The sequence below is a fragment of the Amblyomma mixtum genome, chromosome 6 (assembly GCF_055824585.1).
Source record: "Amblyomma mixtum isolate Tamu chromosome 6, ASM5582458v1, whole genome shotgun sequence".
Classification (NCBI taxonomy): Eukaryota; Metazoa; Arthropoda; class Arachnida; order Ixodida; family Ixodidae; genus Amblyomma; species Amblyomma mixtum.
In genome coordinates this window covers 33,794,282-33,812,093 of record NC_143017.1, presented here as the reverse complement: position 1 = coordinate 33,812,093, position 17,812 = coordinate 33,794,282, and the positions used below count along the sequence as shown (strand labels likewise).

General features: G+C 44.9%; 1 long non-coding RNA gene across 1 annotated transcript; it reads left to right on the top strand.

The window, feature by feature from the left end:
• Positions 1 to 1,294: 1,294 nt before the first annotated feature.
• On the top strand, positions 1,295 to 8,532 carry LOC149338754 (uncharacterized). Its single transcript, XR_016283755.1, has 3 exons — positions 1,295 to 1,342; positions 4,671 to 4,823; positions 8,408 to 8,532. It is a non-coding gene; the product is annotated as an uncharacterized LOC149338754 (long non-coding RNA).
• Positions 8,533 to 17,812: the final 9,280 nt, after the last annotated feature.

Genomic DNA, 17,812 nt, shown 5'->3' with positions numbered 1-17,812 from the left:
TTTTTTAGCTTGATAAACGCAATCATCCACCGAAACGCGTGTCGACTGTTCCTCGCCAGATTCTTACAGTCCCACGAGGGTGAGCAGCTTTTCCGCCGGCTTCAAGTCTCCTCTTTCGTGCAGGGCCACTGGCATTGTAACGCACATTCTGCACGGTCGTTTTACTATGCATCGATGCCGCATGGGACAGCAAGCGGTTGTACACTCCACTGCGGCGTACGGGCCGCACACATACACACACCGTAACGATAATACAGCGCGCAGGACGCACGCAGTGAACACGGAAGAACAAAAACCGTTCTAAAGCACCTGTTCACTCAACCAACTCAACACCACACATACTCCGCGCATGGTTCCGACTGCGGGCTTGGCTAGCGCTTCGACTCGTCACGGCCAAGCTGCATGCACTGCGCTCTTGTGGTAACAACGCTCATGAAACGAAAAGAAAATTTTAATATGTAAAACCATTCAAGTTGTCAGCTAAAAAAGCTACGGTAAAATTAAATACGTCTGATATGTTTTCAAGGTGGTGCGCTTTTGCGGTGTCAGCGACGTAAGCATGGATGCGAATACGCGAATGATGCTATGAATTTCCCGTGCATCTCTGCTAGCCACCACCGTAGCTCTGCAAATGGCATCGTGCTCGGCTTTTTGCGCGGCTAACTTGCCCGCATGAGTTTTACTTCCTCCGTGCACACATGCTTGGTGAGGTGAACGGTGGTCGGTGCGAACAGTTTGAAGTTTAATCGACTGAAAATTGCTCAAGGAAAGTCAGCGGCATTCATTTTTATTGTTTCTGTGCATCGCGAGTGACTGGCGGCAGCCACACGGCATCGTCTCCGGTTTGGTGAACTTGTGAGAAGGTGAGCAATTAATTTTGTTCTCAGATTTTGAAAGCGGTTTTTTGTTTCTATTGTAACCCTGTGTCTCGTCGCATGTTATGTTCACGTTAACATCAGCACAACGTGCATGCGCTTTCTGTCTCTATTTGAAGTAACATTGGTCGATCAGCGTAAACTTTTGGATTCAATTAAGCACAGGCTGTCCATATTGGTAGTGCGTGTCGAATGTGCTTTGAGATCATTCTGCGCTCGATATGGTCTTCTGATAATTTATTTATTACCAGGTATGGTCTAGAGATTTGGAACCGTTCATTCCACTGCAACAGTGCTGAAAAGCTGTTTTGTGTTCATGCATCTGCTGTCCTTAAACTTTTCAGTAATCATTCGCGTGGTTCCTTTGGATCTGGACAACCGGCTACTGTTGCTAGGGACGCCTCGCAGCAGAGCCCTTGGGGACGCCCAGTGGGTCAACTGTTTGTCCAGGTGCCAAGTTACCAAAGGTACCATTCCAGACTTTTTTTTTTCTGTTCATCAACCTCATATTCCTTGCAAAAATTACAGTATGTAATTAGGCACTAAAAAAATTGGTAACTTATACACATTTCAGGACAGTTGAGAGAAATGAAATTAAAATTGGTTTTTGAGGAAAGGAAATAGGGCAGTAACTGTCTCACTTCTCTCGGTGGATTCCTGAACCTAACTGAAGGAATAAACGAGGGAGTCTAGAGAGAAATACACATGCAGCATCAGTATTCTCTCTGTAGACTTTTCAAAACCTGGATTCATTCCTTCTAGGACAGTGCCAAGCAGTAGGTGAACTGCACACAATTCTGTTTTCCTCTGGTGCAAAGTAAAGAGTGAAAATTTTATAAGACAAGTCTCTACCCTGTTTCATTCTCACTGCATTTTCTCAAAGCATAGTATGAAATGCTGTATTTCTTATACCCTGGTTTGCTTTACTTTGAGCGGTAGGTATTGACAATGAACATCAAGGCAACTCCACTCTCATTGCTTGTTGCTGCTTTTAGGTTGGTTGGTAACAACTTTATTCATAGTCCTGCAGAGCTTTCGCCGACGGGGCCTTAGGTCTCCCACGTGGGGACGTCGAGGCGCTGCCTCGCCGTCGCCTCGCGGGCCTGCTGGACGGCCCAGAGTTGGTCCCCGAGGCTGGGGCTGCGCAAGGCAGCGGCCAACCGCGGCGGGAGGGTTCCGGAATTAGCACCGTGAAGGTTTTTGTTGCAGTCCCAGAGCATGTGAGTTTCCTCCATGATTTTCTCTTTGCTCAGTCCTGGCCTTAACATATTTTCTTCTGCTGCTTAGCTTCGAACTATTGACTAGGTTACATGGTTCTGCTACTTCTATGTTCACTGTGAGGTTTGAGAGCTTGTTGCTGTGTTCTTTTTTTATAAGCATCTTTGTCTTCTCGAAGCTGATTGGCAGTCCGGAACAGGGACCACATGCATTGTTTATGTTAAGATGACGTCATGATAGCCTAACACATAGTATCGTTGCCATTCGAGCCCCCTGTGTACTTGCTTTGTTGCACTGGGAGCAAAAAAGTTTAGTGGAAGTCGCAATGAGGCGCACTTTTGTTCAGACTAGTGGCAAAGGTTTACTGTTGCGTCGCAGTAAAGTGCTCCCACCTGTTGCGCACGAGTATTTAGATGGCTGTTAAATACTACTATCAAGGATTTAGCCATTGTGATGTCGCAGGTCTGTTGTGTAGGATTTCAGATCATTGTCTTGCACTGTCCCTGAAGCCTGTTGTGTGTCAGTCACGCCACTATGCTGTTGTATTTCTGTCCAGTGTAAAAAATATTTTCTGTTATTATGCTAAACGCACAGGTTCATGGGGACGTAAATATTTTGTGTCGCTTCAACCGGGTAATGCTTCAGAATGAACACATGCAAAAACACATACTGTTAAAAGCCTTGGCTTGTGTAACCCAAGTGTGAGGAGAATACTATTATGGCAGGGATTCTTGCATTGCAACCTTTTAAATTCCTTTTTTGTAAAAAGAATGACGTGAGGTTTCATGAGTTACAGCTCTGTTTCATTGCTTGCTCAGAGAAAGCATTGTAAGTAAGCAGTAGTCGCTTTTTTCTATTGTTCAAGTAGCAGCATCAGCATGCCTCATCATTTTTGTCTTGAATGATTGAAGGTGCTTTCAGAGCATTGCCTTCTTTTTTTCTTGTTGTTTATTCAGCATGCAATATTGTGTCTATAGATTGCTCTTTAGCATTATTTTGCGTTCTCCCAAGCAAAGTTTAGGCGACCAAATTCAGAAGCACCCTGTATTGGCCTTACATGCTCGCTATTAATGCAGAAGTAATTATAAGCCGCACTAAACACCAAATCTACATCCTTCAAAGTGGGTCTAGAAGCTTGTCTCCAGACTCTTGCCTTCAAGGAGTTCTTACACGTTTCACATATCTGCTTGGTGTTGGAAGTGACAGCCTCGACTGATAATGATATGCATTAGACACACATTATGCATTTACAGTTAGGACGGAACGAAATGCGAACATACATGTGCAGTACTTTTCTAATTTGCAGCGAGGTATACATTTAGAAAGGGTTCATATATGTGTATTAGGTAGATCTCTTAACCAGAAGCAGGAATCAGGCTAGCTGCATACTCAAGCTGAAATCACACAGGTGAAATATTTTGCCTTGTTCATAGGCGTTGTTTGCATTTCATTCCAGCCTGATTGTGCACTACTGCCATAGCAGGTACCCTATCTAAATGAGACACTCTCTTGTGGCAAATCATGCGCATATGTTTTAGACACGTGTGTGAAGAAATGTGCAGCTACAAATATTGCATACTTGGTTATTCATAATGCTTTTTTTCTCATGTGCATAGAACAATGTTCAGCTACATTGCTTGCTTTGTTGTTACTACTTCTATTTTTCCGCTAATATTAAACTACATATTAATCTCAAAGACCCGATGTTCAACTGAATGATCCTTCTGTGTACCACTAGGAAGGCAAAAGCATCACGCCTAGGGCTCATTCACCGCCCTTCATCCCTGTTTTGGTTTCAGTCGGTCAGTTATGCTATTAATGAATGTAATCACTTTATAGCACAAGTATATATGAAAATATATTTTGGGCTAAATGAGGTTAACAAGTTATCCACTCTGCACAATGGTATGGTTGGTCTTGTACATCTTTACTTGGGTGTTAATGTTTCTTTTGTGGTTGCTGGCTAAATAACTTTGCCTGCCTATTGTATCATAAGTCCTTTTATGCCTGTCTTCCTTCCTACTGGCTCTCTCCCTTTTCAGTCATTCCTTTTTCCTTTAAACTGGCGATTGGTCACAAGCCTGCTGTGGGAATGGCAGCTGGCACTAGGCCCCTTTTTTTTTCATTGAACCTGCACTGCTAATATTAACACTAATAGTACTGTATCAGTATTTATGTGATACTGCATTTTTTGTTATGCATAATAGTTGGCTAAGCCAATGGTAGCAGTGTTGAATATCACAATATATCATGCATATATCTTGCATGCTATATCAGTATCAGTTTATTCACTTTGGATGAAGGTTATACAAACAGGGTCATAAAAGCATCTGGGCCCTTAGCAAGCTGCTAGTTCGGGCCCATGCAATAAGTGCACAAAATAGCGTACCCAGGCGTCAGCATAAGAAAAAAAAGTGTACATTTTAAATGAATAGAAGATGTTACACAAAACTATATCAGTATATTCACTATTACACTACCCTCAATTTCTTTCAGCTTGGCCGTTTGGCTGTAGATATTTTGTGCTACTTTCCTAGTTAGTCCACTCAAACTAAAACTTTGCGTTCTGTGTTGCAGGTAGAATCTACAATGAATGCCGCACTGTGCCTTGTAAGCAGGAGGCGGTGTTAATGGAGCCATGAACTTTTCTTGCGGATGACTGGCGTTGGCCTTATTATGCACTGAACCTCAAGTGTGAAGAGGAAAATGTCGTGTTGGATTTCTGCAGAGGTGAGACATCATGGTGAATCTACCAGTGTGAAAGACGAGACAAGAGACAAGACAGTCGCTGAGTCACGGCCAAAGTTTATAGAAGTGAATAGGGAATACATGAAGAACCCAAGCAACACCACAAACCACACAATTACAGATCAGCATACATGACAACATGAGTCAATGCCCCTGAACATTCCCCTGATCGAGATAGTCCAACTCATTGCGTGTTAGTGCGATAGACAACACACTTGCACATTAGTCACCGAGTCGTAAGGTGTGTCTAGCCTCAATAATCTACCATTTAATTTTCTCTGAATTTACTGCCAAAATGTGTGCTGCCAAAAGGAAAGGGTAGCAGCCTTCACATCCCTTGCAATATACAGAAAAGTTAGAACCCCTACCCTCTTGTGCTCTTGTAATCTTACATTGATACACCTTCCAGTTTGACCTATATAGACCCGACCACAAGATATAGTGTCTGATACCATGTTCATTTTACAAGGTATATATGCATTTCACTCCACATGTGTACTTTTCTCTAACCACATTCACAGAACTATTCTTAACAATTTTACATATTTTAAACAACTTATTAGCTGCAAAGAAAATTGCTTTTCCATCATACCTTCTGGCCGCATTTTTCTATTTGTGCGACAATTTATGTACGTTCGGTAACACAACCGGTCTTTTGGCATCTCGCTGTCTGGCCCCGGCCTGATTGCGCCGGTCGCCGTGAAAAGCTTTCGGCTTCTTTAACAATTTATTGTATGCTCTTGGAATAACATGGTTAGGAAATCCTGCGTTCATTAACGTAAAATGTGCTCTTGGAAACTAGTCGTCATGCTGTGAAAGCATGACTTCATCAATTCTGAGCCCAGGCTTGACAGTCCAATGCTATCTTTCACTAGCTTGTAATAGCCAACCTGTGTCCAAGTAGCAGCTTAACACTCCTGGGTGAATATTACCAGCACACATGGTGTGTGCAGATCATCAAGGTAAGGTCCAGAAACCGCAGCTCTTTTTGTGGCGACATTTGCTCCAAGGTAAACCTAAGACAAAGGCCTTGCTCCTTAAACAGCTTGAGAATATGTTCACGTCCCAAATTATCAGAACCTTTGCAAAAGACCAGAAAATCATCAACATAGCAAAAGATTTTTTCCCCAGTCCATGCAAGTCCTTGACAATCATTCTATCCACCCTACTTAAAATATCTCTTAGCACAAGGCCCATCTTCGAACCAGATTTTTGAACACATACCACACTACAATACTCTACAACCATGCTCTTAAAATAAATGCTATTCACTAGCATGCTCTTCAGATAAATTTCAGAAAAGGGTTCTTGCAAAATTTTGTCTGGTTATTTGCAAAAGCATCTGTCTACTTCGCAGCGTGGTTGAGTATCTGAAGAATGGCAATCCAGCGGATTGTCTGGCGGTTAGTGTCGATGTAGAACTATTTTATTCCATCCCGTATGAGGACCTTATGAAAAGCTTGTGAATGTGGATATCGGAGCACAATGATGAGCTTGTGTTTAGGAACAGGTGCGTAATAGTCTTTTTTTTTGGACTTACCTACTTTTATTTGAAGAGCATGTTTCTGGAGTATGGCTGTGCGGCATATGTTCAAAAGTCCAGTATATGTATCGATTGAATGCCTCTGTGCTAAGTAATATTCTCTTAAGCAGGGTGGATGGAGTGATTGCCAAGAACTTGCATGGGCTGGGGGAAAATCTTTCACTGCGTCTGATTTTCTGGTCTTTTACAAAAGGTTGCGATAGTGTGGGACCTGTGCATATTGTCAAGTTGTTTAAGGAGCAAGGCCTTTCTTTGTCTTAGGTTTTCCTTAGAGGAAATGTCCCATCAAAAAGAGCTGCGTTTTCTGGGCTTCACCTTGATGTTCTGCACATGCCATGTATGCTGCCGATATTCACCCAGGAGTGTCAAGCAGCTACTTGACTATTGGCCGAACCATTCTACGCTAGTGAAAGATAGCATTGTATCATCTAGGCTAGGCTCGGTAGATGAATTGATGCTTTCACAGCATGACAAGTGGTCTCCAAGAGCAGATTTTAAGGCTTACGAAAGCATTATTCCCCAACCATGCTATTGCAGGAGTGTGTGATAAATTGTTAAAGCTGAGCGTATAAGATTGACCAAGTTGGTCAGACATGCTAAAGGTAAGAATGGCGCAGCATCATGTAACGAGGACAGCAGGAGAGCACACACGCATTAGTGCCAACCTTGTAGCGGATACAAAATCCAAGAGCGTGTGATTGACATTCAGTGTTGGCAGTCAAGGATCGGGCTCATTCAATCTTGAATGTTCAAATCAGTGTTTTCTCATTTCCTTGACTGTCAGTGCTGATTGTCAAGCACGTGCTCTTGGATTCTGTATCCGCTCCAAGGTTGGCACTTGTGTGTGTGCTTGCTGTCCTGCTGTCCTTATTACTTGATGCTGCACCATTCTTCTCTTTAGCATGTTAAAGCTAAAACCCCTTCACAGGGATTGGCAGGATACGGCCGGGGCCAGCCTCGAGATGCCAAAAGATCGACTGTGTTACTGTACATACGTAGATTGTCGCACAATTTGAAAAATGTGGTCAGAAGTTATGACGCAGAAATGGTGCTCTTGGCCCCTAATAAGTTGTCTACAATCTGTAAAATTAAGAATAAATTTATGAATTTGGTCCGGGAAAAGCATATGTGCCTTGTAAAATGTATGTAGTGTATTGGATACTGTTATCTTGGGGTTGGGTTTATGTTGGTCAAACTCGAAGGTGTGTGAATGTAAGACTACGGGAGCACAAGAGATATTTGGATATTTGGATATTTGAATTTTGGAGCAGATTAACCGGAAAATTATCGAGGCTAGACACATCTTATGACTCGGTGACAAATCTGTGAGTGTGCTGTCCATCGTGTTAATATGCGACGAGTTGGACTATCTAGATGAGAGGAAAGTTAAGGGCGATCTTTTACTCATGTTGTGGTATAGCTTATCTGTAACTGTGTGGTTTGTGGTGTTGTTTGGCTTTTCTATGTACTCCCTGTTTACTTCAATAAACTTCAGTTGCGAGTCAGCGCCTGCTTTGTCTCCTTTCTTGTCATTGTCTCGTACTGGTAGGTTCACGTACTTGCAGAGTAGATTCACTGAATTGTATACTTGCAGAGGCTTGTGAAGAAAAACCAGAGGAATTTTCTTTCCTTTGTCTGGAATGGAAGTTAAAAATTTTTTTTCGCATAGCTAGATGTTTGCAGCATGAAATTCCATTCTGGAAGGGTAAACCCACTAAATTGTACATTTTGTGTGCAAGGGTACTGATGCTTGCATGAAACTGAAAACATTCGTCCAGGCTATCTGGCTAGCTTCCTTCTTCCTTGTGCCCAGATTTTTTTAAACAATACTTTGTCAGATTTATTTTGACCAGAATTTCTAACATGTTAATTACACCACATTTTGTGATCATATACAACAAAATTAAAAACATGATGGTCACTGGTGTATGGTTTAGTCTGGGGTAGAATGATGCGAAGTACCTAGTATATAGTAAAATTTAATATTACTAGTCTAACACAAACAAAATTGCTCTTTTTTTAGTGGAAAATTTTGCCACCAGAGTCGGAGCGGCATGGCATGATGAAGACTTGGACAGTATGCATTCCAAAGTACCTGTATTCATCTCGGCACGAGAACTTGCGCACAGTGCTTCAAACAGTTGGTGAGTACCTTGGTGCTGGGCTTCTGCTTAAATGGATAGGTAGATATTTTGTTTTAAATGTGCCTGAACAGCCAATTGGCCGAAACGAGTGCACACTAAATCAGTACAAATACCATGACGTGTACAGACATAATACAGAAATATGGTCACAAATACGATGATAATAATAGTAAAGAAAAACAAGCATTATGAAATAAACAATGAAAACAGCAATTTAGGCAAATGTTTCTGTGTCATAAAAAGTTGAATTGTATTATTTGCAAATAAGTCATTGGTGAAATGGCATGCATGTCAGGATAAAATCTATCATAGTATTTGGTGGTTTTTCCCTGAGGCACACGAAATCGCAGTGACATCAATAACTGCTCACAGTCAATAGAGACAAGCACAACTTTATGCAGAAAATGCATGTCACGCGTGAGTCACCTGTCATAAAGAGTAGACATACCAAGGTCTACTAGAAGAAAGTCGGTAGTCTTAGAAACGACAGCGCTCAATATATCTATCACAAAGGATGCATACAATCTTCCGCTGAACATTTTCGATTTCATTGCCAGAGGTAACAGAGGCACTATTCCAAGCTACTGATGCAAACTCAGGACCTGGAATCTCGAGAGCACAGCAGCCAAATTATGTTTTTAATCTGAATAAGAGTGTGTATCTGAAAGTTTGAGCAAAAATTGAGTAGCATTTAGATATTCTTGCACGAAATACCGCTGTTAAAATTGGTTATAAATGATTTGTCTCACATGTACGCTTATGTGCTGAATATAGTACGCATGGCTTGCGACCTGAGTGCCTCCAATATATGAAAACCCAGTGTAGCACATTCAGGCTTCATGGAGTGGAGAATGAAGGCAGTAATAAATTTAAGAACAGAAAACACAGGACCAGGAAGCTGACCGAATACACTGACACTCGGTGCATGAAGGGCATTATGGAGTTGCCTGTCATGTCGTGCAAGATGGAGGCTGCACAGAAAGATGTTAAACATGAGTCGATGCAGATACCTGCTGTCATTACGTAGTACTCACTGCAGAACTCAGCAAGCAAAAAGCAAAGGTAACAGCTGAGCATGGCCAGACTCTTGTGCTTTCCTCCGCAAGCAATCTGGAAGCGCAACTCTTCGAAGTCTTTTATGCTTTCGCTCGACATATACATCATCACTGCATGCGTCGAGGAAAAGTACATACCCTTGATGTCAAGTGACAGAGCACTCACAGGGCCCAGTAACAGCTCACTTAGGTGTTCTGATGCATCTACAGGGCACCTCATGAGAGATTCTTAGGCTTCAGAGCACTCAATCTACAGGGCGCCTCATGAGAAATTCTTAGGCTTCAGAACACTCAGCCCTTGCAGAAATTCTTTCAAAGTTTGTTGCCACATGGAACTCTTCGTAATAGTGACCCTAAATGCGAGCCTTCCTTTAGTGTCACAAAAAAAAGGCCTAGGACATGGGTCTTTTTTGCTCCTTCATTAGAACCAAAATGTTTGCGAGCGAGATCTTTCACAGATTTGGAATGATTTCGCGAAATGTCAAAGAGAAGACTGAAGCTGTGCGAAGCAATACCAGCAACAGCCCTGCCGCGGTGGCTCAGTGGTTACGGCGCTCGGCTGCTGACCCGAAAGACGCGGGTTCGATCCCGGCCGCGGCGGCCAAATTTCGATGGAGGAGAAATTCTAGAGGCCCGTGTGCTGTGTGATGTGAGTGCACGTTAAAAAACCCCAGGTGGTCGAAATTTCCGGAGCCCTTCAACACGGCATCCCTCATAGCCCGAGTTGCTTTGGGACGTTAAACCCTAATAACCAAACCAAACCAAGCAATACCAGTTACAAACACATCACAGCTGTTGAAGAAGCTGAAAGATTCATGCCTTCATCCTTTTTCTACATCAGACACATGACGACACTTTGTCTTCCTGGGCCATCATTTTAAAAAGGTTAACATAGCAGCAGCCTTCGGTTAAATTTATGCAAAGAGCCCTTTGTGGAAACTTAAGCATCTGTTCCTTGTGAGGCACACTGCAGAGATATTTGAATACCTTAGTGAGCTGCAACCAGCACCTGTGACTGCATTTTCACTGACATCAGAGATTAGTACATTTTCTTGCAGATACTGAGATAATGGAAACTATGACTTAAAGCATAAGGTTTCGGGGAAGTATGCTTCCTGATTGCTTGTGGGCAAGGGCTGGGTAACCACCAATCCAATGGGTACAAGCTTTCTCCTCACCTGGTGCTCGTATTCTTTAGGGTGAAATGCCTGCCAAATGGTTCATTGCCCCACCTTGAGATGAAGAAAATACCTTGTGCCATGGTGCTCTTTGTCCTCAGATTCCCTCGCGCCATCAAAAATCACAATCATCATCATGCTTGTGGGCAAGTGTCTGGCCTTTTTCAGGTGTTACCAATGTTCCTTGCTCGCTAAGTTGTGCATTAGTACTATGTAATGAAAAGCATCTGCATTGAATTGTATTTGGCACCCATCCTTAGCTACTTTCGATTTGCACAAAATTGTTGACAACCGTAAAGACTTTCATGCACACAGTGGTGTCCGAGTAAGCGCATTTTGTCTGCTTCTTCCTGGCCCTGTGGTTTTGGCTGTTTACTGTTATGAGAAATGAATTTTAGGCAATGAATCACGTTGGTTTGGTTCTCAGTAAATGGCTTTTGCAAGCTTCTACGAAAGCCGATTGTTCAATAGCAAATGGTTCAAATGTATTTGTGAAATTTATAATAGGTGTTGTGTGGCTACTAAATGAGGATTTTTTTATCTTTTCAGCTGAATCCGACAGCAATGTTTAGAGGTACAATGTGTGCAATTTGTCATGAAAATAAAACGTATGTACTTGTACTCAACCAAACACTTGCCACTCTTTCATTCTAAGTTGCATTCTTTGTATGTGTGCAATACATAATACTTATTTCCTCGGCCTCTGGACTTCTATATCTGCAGTGAACATTCTGGGCAGAAGCTATACACAGATGCATGTGCATGTACTACTGAAAGTATTATCGAGAGCAAAAATAACAGACCCCTGCCAGCGCATGCTGATCTGTGCCAAACTGCATGCAAGCGCCGCTTGACGAAGCACTCCAGATGCCGAGACGAGCGCAGTGGCACGCAATGCATAGCGCTCCTCGAGATGGGCGCACGCCACTGTGCTGGTCTCGGCACTAGGAGCGCTTCGTCAGGCGGTGCTCGCATGCAGTTTGGCGCGGGTTGGCACGCGCTGGCAGGGGTCTGTTATTTTTGCTCTCGATAGTACATAATTACAATGCAGATTATTTCCGTTCTAGATCAGAAGACTTCCAAATGAACGGAGGAAGTATGCATACACATTACGGGACCTTTAATAAGAACACAACAGAAGCATTCATTGCAAAGAAACTATTTCATTCTCGTGAATAGCATAGCGTAACTTTCCGTTACCAAGAATGTGACAACCGTCGGACGGAGTCGCTGTATTCATGTTGCGGAAAACCCTCCGGCAACGCATTACCAGCGGGTTTCTCTGTACTGTGGAGCATTTTTTTTTACAGTGTACAAGAATGCAATACAAGGAAAATCTGAGACATTTCTGACCTTAGCTAGACTACAAAAAACAACAAATACTATTCATTTCGCTATCAGTCACCATGGCTCATTCCATTTTCCCGTACAATGTACGGAAAACAACGACTAAAACACGCCATACCGCATGCGCTCAATGAACTGGATGAAAAACAAATAGACATTCTGCAAATGTCGCACAAGAGAATTTTTAAAATTTTTGTTTAACCTGTAGCGCGTATTTCTTTTTTTTCTTTCTTTTTTTTAAATCTTGTTTCAAGTGTCTATTTTTTTAGTGTTCTGCACGTGACAATTGACAATTGACTGCTCTTTAAAGAGGGCTGTTTTATCAATTTTAGTAAAACTATGTGCTGTGCAAGTCCTTGCTGTCTGGGTGGCGGGGGCTTTGTCAAGCTGCAACTAAGCAGCTTTTTCTTTCGTCACCTTTTTTGCTCAAGAAGAATAAAGAAACTTCTTCTTCTTCTTCTTCTTCTCTTTCATCGACCTCAATTTGCCAGTAGCCGCTCTTGAGGTCCATCGATGAGAAATATCTGGCGTTGCAGAGCCGGTCCAGTGTGTCGTCGATGCGAGGGAGGGGGTAGACGTTCTTCTTTGTGATGTTGTTCAAGCGCCGGTAATCAACGCAGAATCGAAGTGCACCGTCCTTCTTTCTCACTAGAACAACAGGTGACGCCCAGGGGCTCTTTGAAGGCTGGATAACGTCGTCGCGCAGCATTTCTTCCACTTGGTCCCGGATGGCTTGTCGTTCTCGCGGCGACACTCGGTAGGGGCTCTGGCGGAGAGGTCGGGCGTGCTGGTCGGTTATAATGCGATGTTTGGCAATCGGCGCTTGTCGGATCTTCGGCGATGACGAGAAGCACTCGCTGTAGCTTCGAAGGAGATTGCGAATCTGGCCTTGTCTGTTCCGGGGCAGGGTTGGGTTTTTGTCGAAAACTGGCGAGTTCCTCTACAGATGGGTCAGGCGAATCTTCTACAGATGGGTCGTAGAGCGCGAAGACGTCTCGTACGTCGGATATTTCGTCGAGGAATGCAATCGTCGTTCCTTTGTTAACGTGCCGGTATTTTCCGGGGACGACAGCGCTAAGCTTCGGAACGTTTATTTTGCATTGGACGGCCCTGCCAGAACGTGGTTTGAAAACCACGAATCTTCCCTCACGACCTGGGCGACCTTCAAGAAGGATCTGCTGGCTACCTTCACTAACGTCGTACGTAGGGAAAAAGCGGAGATCCTGCTGCAGTCAAGAATTCAGCGCTCAAACGAGACCGTGGCTGCGTATGTGGAAGACATGAAACGCCTTTTCAGGCGCGCCAACCCCGATATGACTGAAGAAAAGAAGCTGTCCTTCCTGATGCGTGGCGTGGAGAAGCAACTATTCGCCGGCCTGATCCGCGATCCTCCACAAACCGTCGCCGAGTTTGAAGCTGAAGCTTCAACCATCGAAACGTCCCTGGAAGCCCGGACCCGTCACTACAACCGACCACTTGACGTGCTGTCGGCAAGCCTGCCGGAAGATACCCCTACAAGCGGGGATAATCTTCGAGATATATTACGCGAAATTGTTCGCGAAGAACTTCGCCGACTGCTGCCATCCCAAACAAAGCCGATGCAGGAGACACAGGTGGCGTCGCTCACGGACATGATCCGTGAAGAAGTACATCATGCACTTGGCTCCCCGTCACCAACGACACCAACGGCATCGGAAGCCATCCCCTATGCCGCCGCACTACGCAGTCCTGCGCCCCGACGAGACCTCCCAATTCCTTTTCGATGGCCACCAGCTCCGCAAGAACGACGTCCCCTAGCTCCCGCACGCCCACCTTATGAGCGAAGCAAGGGAACCAGGAAATGAGACCAGTGGAGGACTTCCAACAACCGCCCACTATGTTTCTATTGTGGCCACGCCGGACACATACTTCGCCACTGCCCTTACAGGCGCATCGGCCTGCGAGGTTTTGCCATCGACGCCCCACGACCGCTCCCCGGCCAGCGACCACGGAAAATCGACGACTACCTGCGTAGAGGGGAGTGCGCGTCGTCAAGGCGTCTTTCCCGCTCCCCTTCGCCGTCCACCGCACGATTTGCATCACCGGGCCGCAGCTACGCCGCGGCTGTCAGAGGAAGGTCCCCTAGCCCCCGTAGGGGAAACTAAACAAAGCAACCTGTGGAGGTCAGGTTGCTTGCCGAGGAAACTACGAAGATCCTCCAGCGACCACGCCGTATGAAGACGCCGCACCCACTACGCCGACGCCGCATACAAAGACAATCTCGACCACGTCGCGAACCCCTTCAAAACGACGCCGCCGTCAAGAAAAGCTTCGACCACACACACCCCGCTCAAGCGTCATCATCACCGTAGGCGCCACGGAAGCGAATAACAGTGAAGCCATTATCGAGGGGAACATGCAGTTGCTTCTCGACCGAGGAATCGGCACCGCAAGAGGCATCGCACATTCCCGCAAAGAACTGAATCACTCGGCGGCGGCGTAGCAACTAGCGTGCTCGGCGGTCGTCGAACAGAATGACCGCCGCTGTCGGCCGGGCTCTTTTTAAAGCTGATAGCGAATCTTCGAGATAAAGCTTTAGAAGTTACTAGAACATTCTGGCTCAATCTAGAAGCGGCTCCGTCCGATTTCGATCAATCGAGATCGAAATCGTCTTGTGCGCGTCTTGCCGTGCACATTATGTGAAAACCTGCCGAGATTGTCAGCGACGAAAGACCCCTCCAACCCGACCAGCAGGATTTCTGAACCCCATTGAACCCCCCTCAAGGCCCTTTCAGCAGATCGGCATGGACTTGCTTGGCCCGTTCCCGAAATCAACATCTGGAAATAAGTGCATCATTATAGCGACCGACTACGTGACCCGCTACGCCCAGGCAAAAGCCCTACCGAACGGAACAGCAGCAGAAGTCGCCAAATTTTTCGTGGAGAACATTCTTCTGCGACACGGCACCCCCGATGTGCTCATCACTGACAGAGGAACAGCATTCACGGCGGAACTGACGCAAGCCGTCCTCCATTGCAGCCAAACCAGCCACCGAACAACTGCATACCACCCGCAGACAAACGGACTGACCGAGCGCCTCAACAAAATCATCGCCGATATGCTCGCCATGTATGTCGATGCCGAACACAAGACCTGGGACGTCATCTTGCCTTACGTAGTCTTCGCCTACAACACTGCTGTGCAGGAGGCCACCCAGATGACGCCTATTAGGCTCGTCCATGGCAGAGAGGCCAAGACCACGCTGGACGCCATGCTGCCGAACGTTACCGAGGAAGATAACGTTGACGTCGCCGCCTACCTACAACGCGCAGAAGAAGCCCGAAGACTTGCCCGATTAAGAATCAAAGACCAGCAGCGGACCGACGCCACACGCTACAACCTACGAAGACGCAACGCGGAATACAAGACAGGAGACTGAGTCTGGGTTTGGACGCCCATTCGCCGCCGAGGATTGAGCGAAAAGCTTTTGCGACGCTATTTCGGCCCGTACAAGGTTCTTCGTCGGCTAGGTGAATTGGACTATGAAGTTGTTCCTGACCAAATGACTGCATCCCAGCGACGCCGCGTACGACCCTAAGTAGTCCATGTCGTACGCCTAAAGCCCTATCATGCACGGTAAAGGACGCCGTGTTTCCACATTCGGTGTTTATTTTTGCACAATCCGTTTTTGATTGTTGATAGCCGCATTATTTTCTAAAGCATCGAGTCGATGCTTCTTTGAGAGGGGAGTAATGCCGCGAATCTTTGTAGCGTTTGTTTGTTGTGTTTATTTGTTCATGCTTCAAGGCTGCCGGCACGCCGCTTTATCGCTTCGTTTGTGACCCAAGACGCGCCGAGAATTATCTCGATTGATCGCATCCGGACGGAGCCGCTTCTAGTTTGTGCCAGAATGTTCTAGTAACTACTAAAGCTTTATCTCGAAGGTTCGCTATCAGCTTTAAACAGAGCACGGCCGACAGCGGCGGCCATTCTGTTCGACGACCGCCGAGCACGCTAGTTGCTACGCCGCCGCCGAGTGGTTCAGTTCTTTGCGGGCGCAAATCAGCCCAAATAAAGTTTCGTTTCGAAGACATTCCCGCTCTGTTTCTGTTCGTCGGACTGTAGTCACCACTACGTGACAATATATATATATATATATATATATATATATATATATATATATATATATATATATATATATATATATATATATATATATATATATATATATATATATATATATATATATATATTTTCTACTCCTGTAAAGAAGGAGCTTTCCATATGGTCTTCATATGCAACCTCATCTGGTTTTGGGGGTCCGCGTGCCACCCGTGGAGATACTTAGCTCAACCGCAACCTGTGCGTTCTCGTGCTTTCTTCTGGAGTCGCGCGGGGCCACACAGAGGTGGCTAGAGGCGATACTTACGCACACAATTGGCAGGCACTTGCCTTCTTTTGTTAACCACCCCTACGCTTTTTTTTTTCCCTTAACTAGTCGCGTGCCCGCCCAGGCCCACCACCCTCTTTCACCTCTTTCACGGCGGCGCCTTTCATGGAGCACCTTGACGTTTGGGTTTCGTGTCTCGGCTGTCTTCCTCTTTCCCCTTTGATTTTTTCTCATTTTTCTTTTTCAAGCCCTGTGTGTGCTATGTTCACTGCTATAAGAAGACCCTTCTATGCACTGTATGATCATTCTTGAAAAAGACCAGTCCCTGGTCGAAACGTTGAATAAATCTGTTAAGTTTTTCAATGTGACTTCCCTAACTTATTATATTTTTAATCAGTTGCCTTGAAGATTTTGTTATCCCTTATATATATATATATATATATATATATATATATATTATTATTATCATTATTTTTTTCTCTCCCTGCCCTTCTTGAGGTACACTCCCCCGGTGTTGCTCTCCCGTGTGCTTTTCTTTTGCCTTTACTAAGTACAAGATGACAGAAGCCAACAGCCACAGAAACCAAGGGGCACAGGGGATTTTTTTTAATTAATTTATTTATTTTGAGGTGTTGATTAGTTTAGAATATTACTGAATATGTTATCGCTTAAAGCTAATTGATTAGAAAAGCAGAAGAAAAAACAACCACATGCCGCCGGTGGGATCCGAACCCACGACCTCCGAATTACGCGTCCGGTGCTCTACCTCTCAGCTACGGCGACGGCTGTCAATTCTTCCGCTTTCGGGGGTATTTATGTTTACAAATAACCTAACCTTGAGAGTGTTCATCAGCGCCACCCACGTTCGTAAGCGGCGGACGTAGAACGTCCTGAGTTACCGCTGGTGTGACGTAGAACGTCATCGAACGGCGAGGATGGAAGCTGAGTGAGAACCCTCTTATGCTTCCTATGGCATCAAGGCTGCCAGAACCGAGGCCCTCGCTAAGCAATTAAGCAAACAAGGTAAAGGGAATGAGGGGCTCGTTATAAATATGAGAGAAGCCAACAGCCACAGAAACCAAGGGGCACAGGGGATTTTTTTTAGTTAATTTATTTATTTTGAGGTGTTGATTAGTTTAGAATATTACTGAATATGTTATCGCTTAAAGCTAATTGATTAGAAAAGCAGAAGAAAAAACAACCACATGCCGCCGGTGGGATCCGAACCCACGACCTCCGAATTACGCGTCCGGTGCTCTACCTCTGAGCTACGGCGACGGCTGTCAATTCTTTAGCTTTCGGGGGTATTTATGTTTACAAATAACCTCACCTTG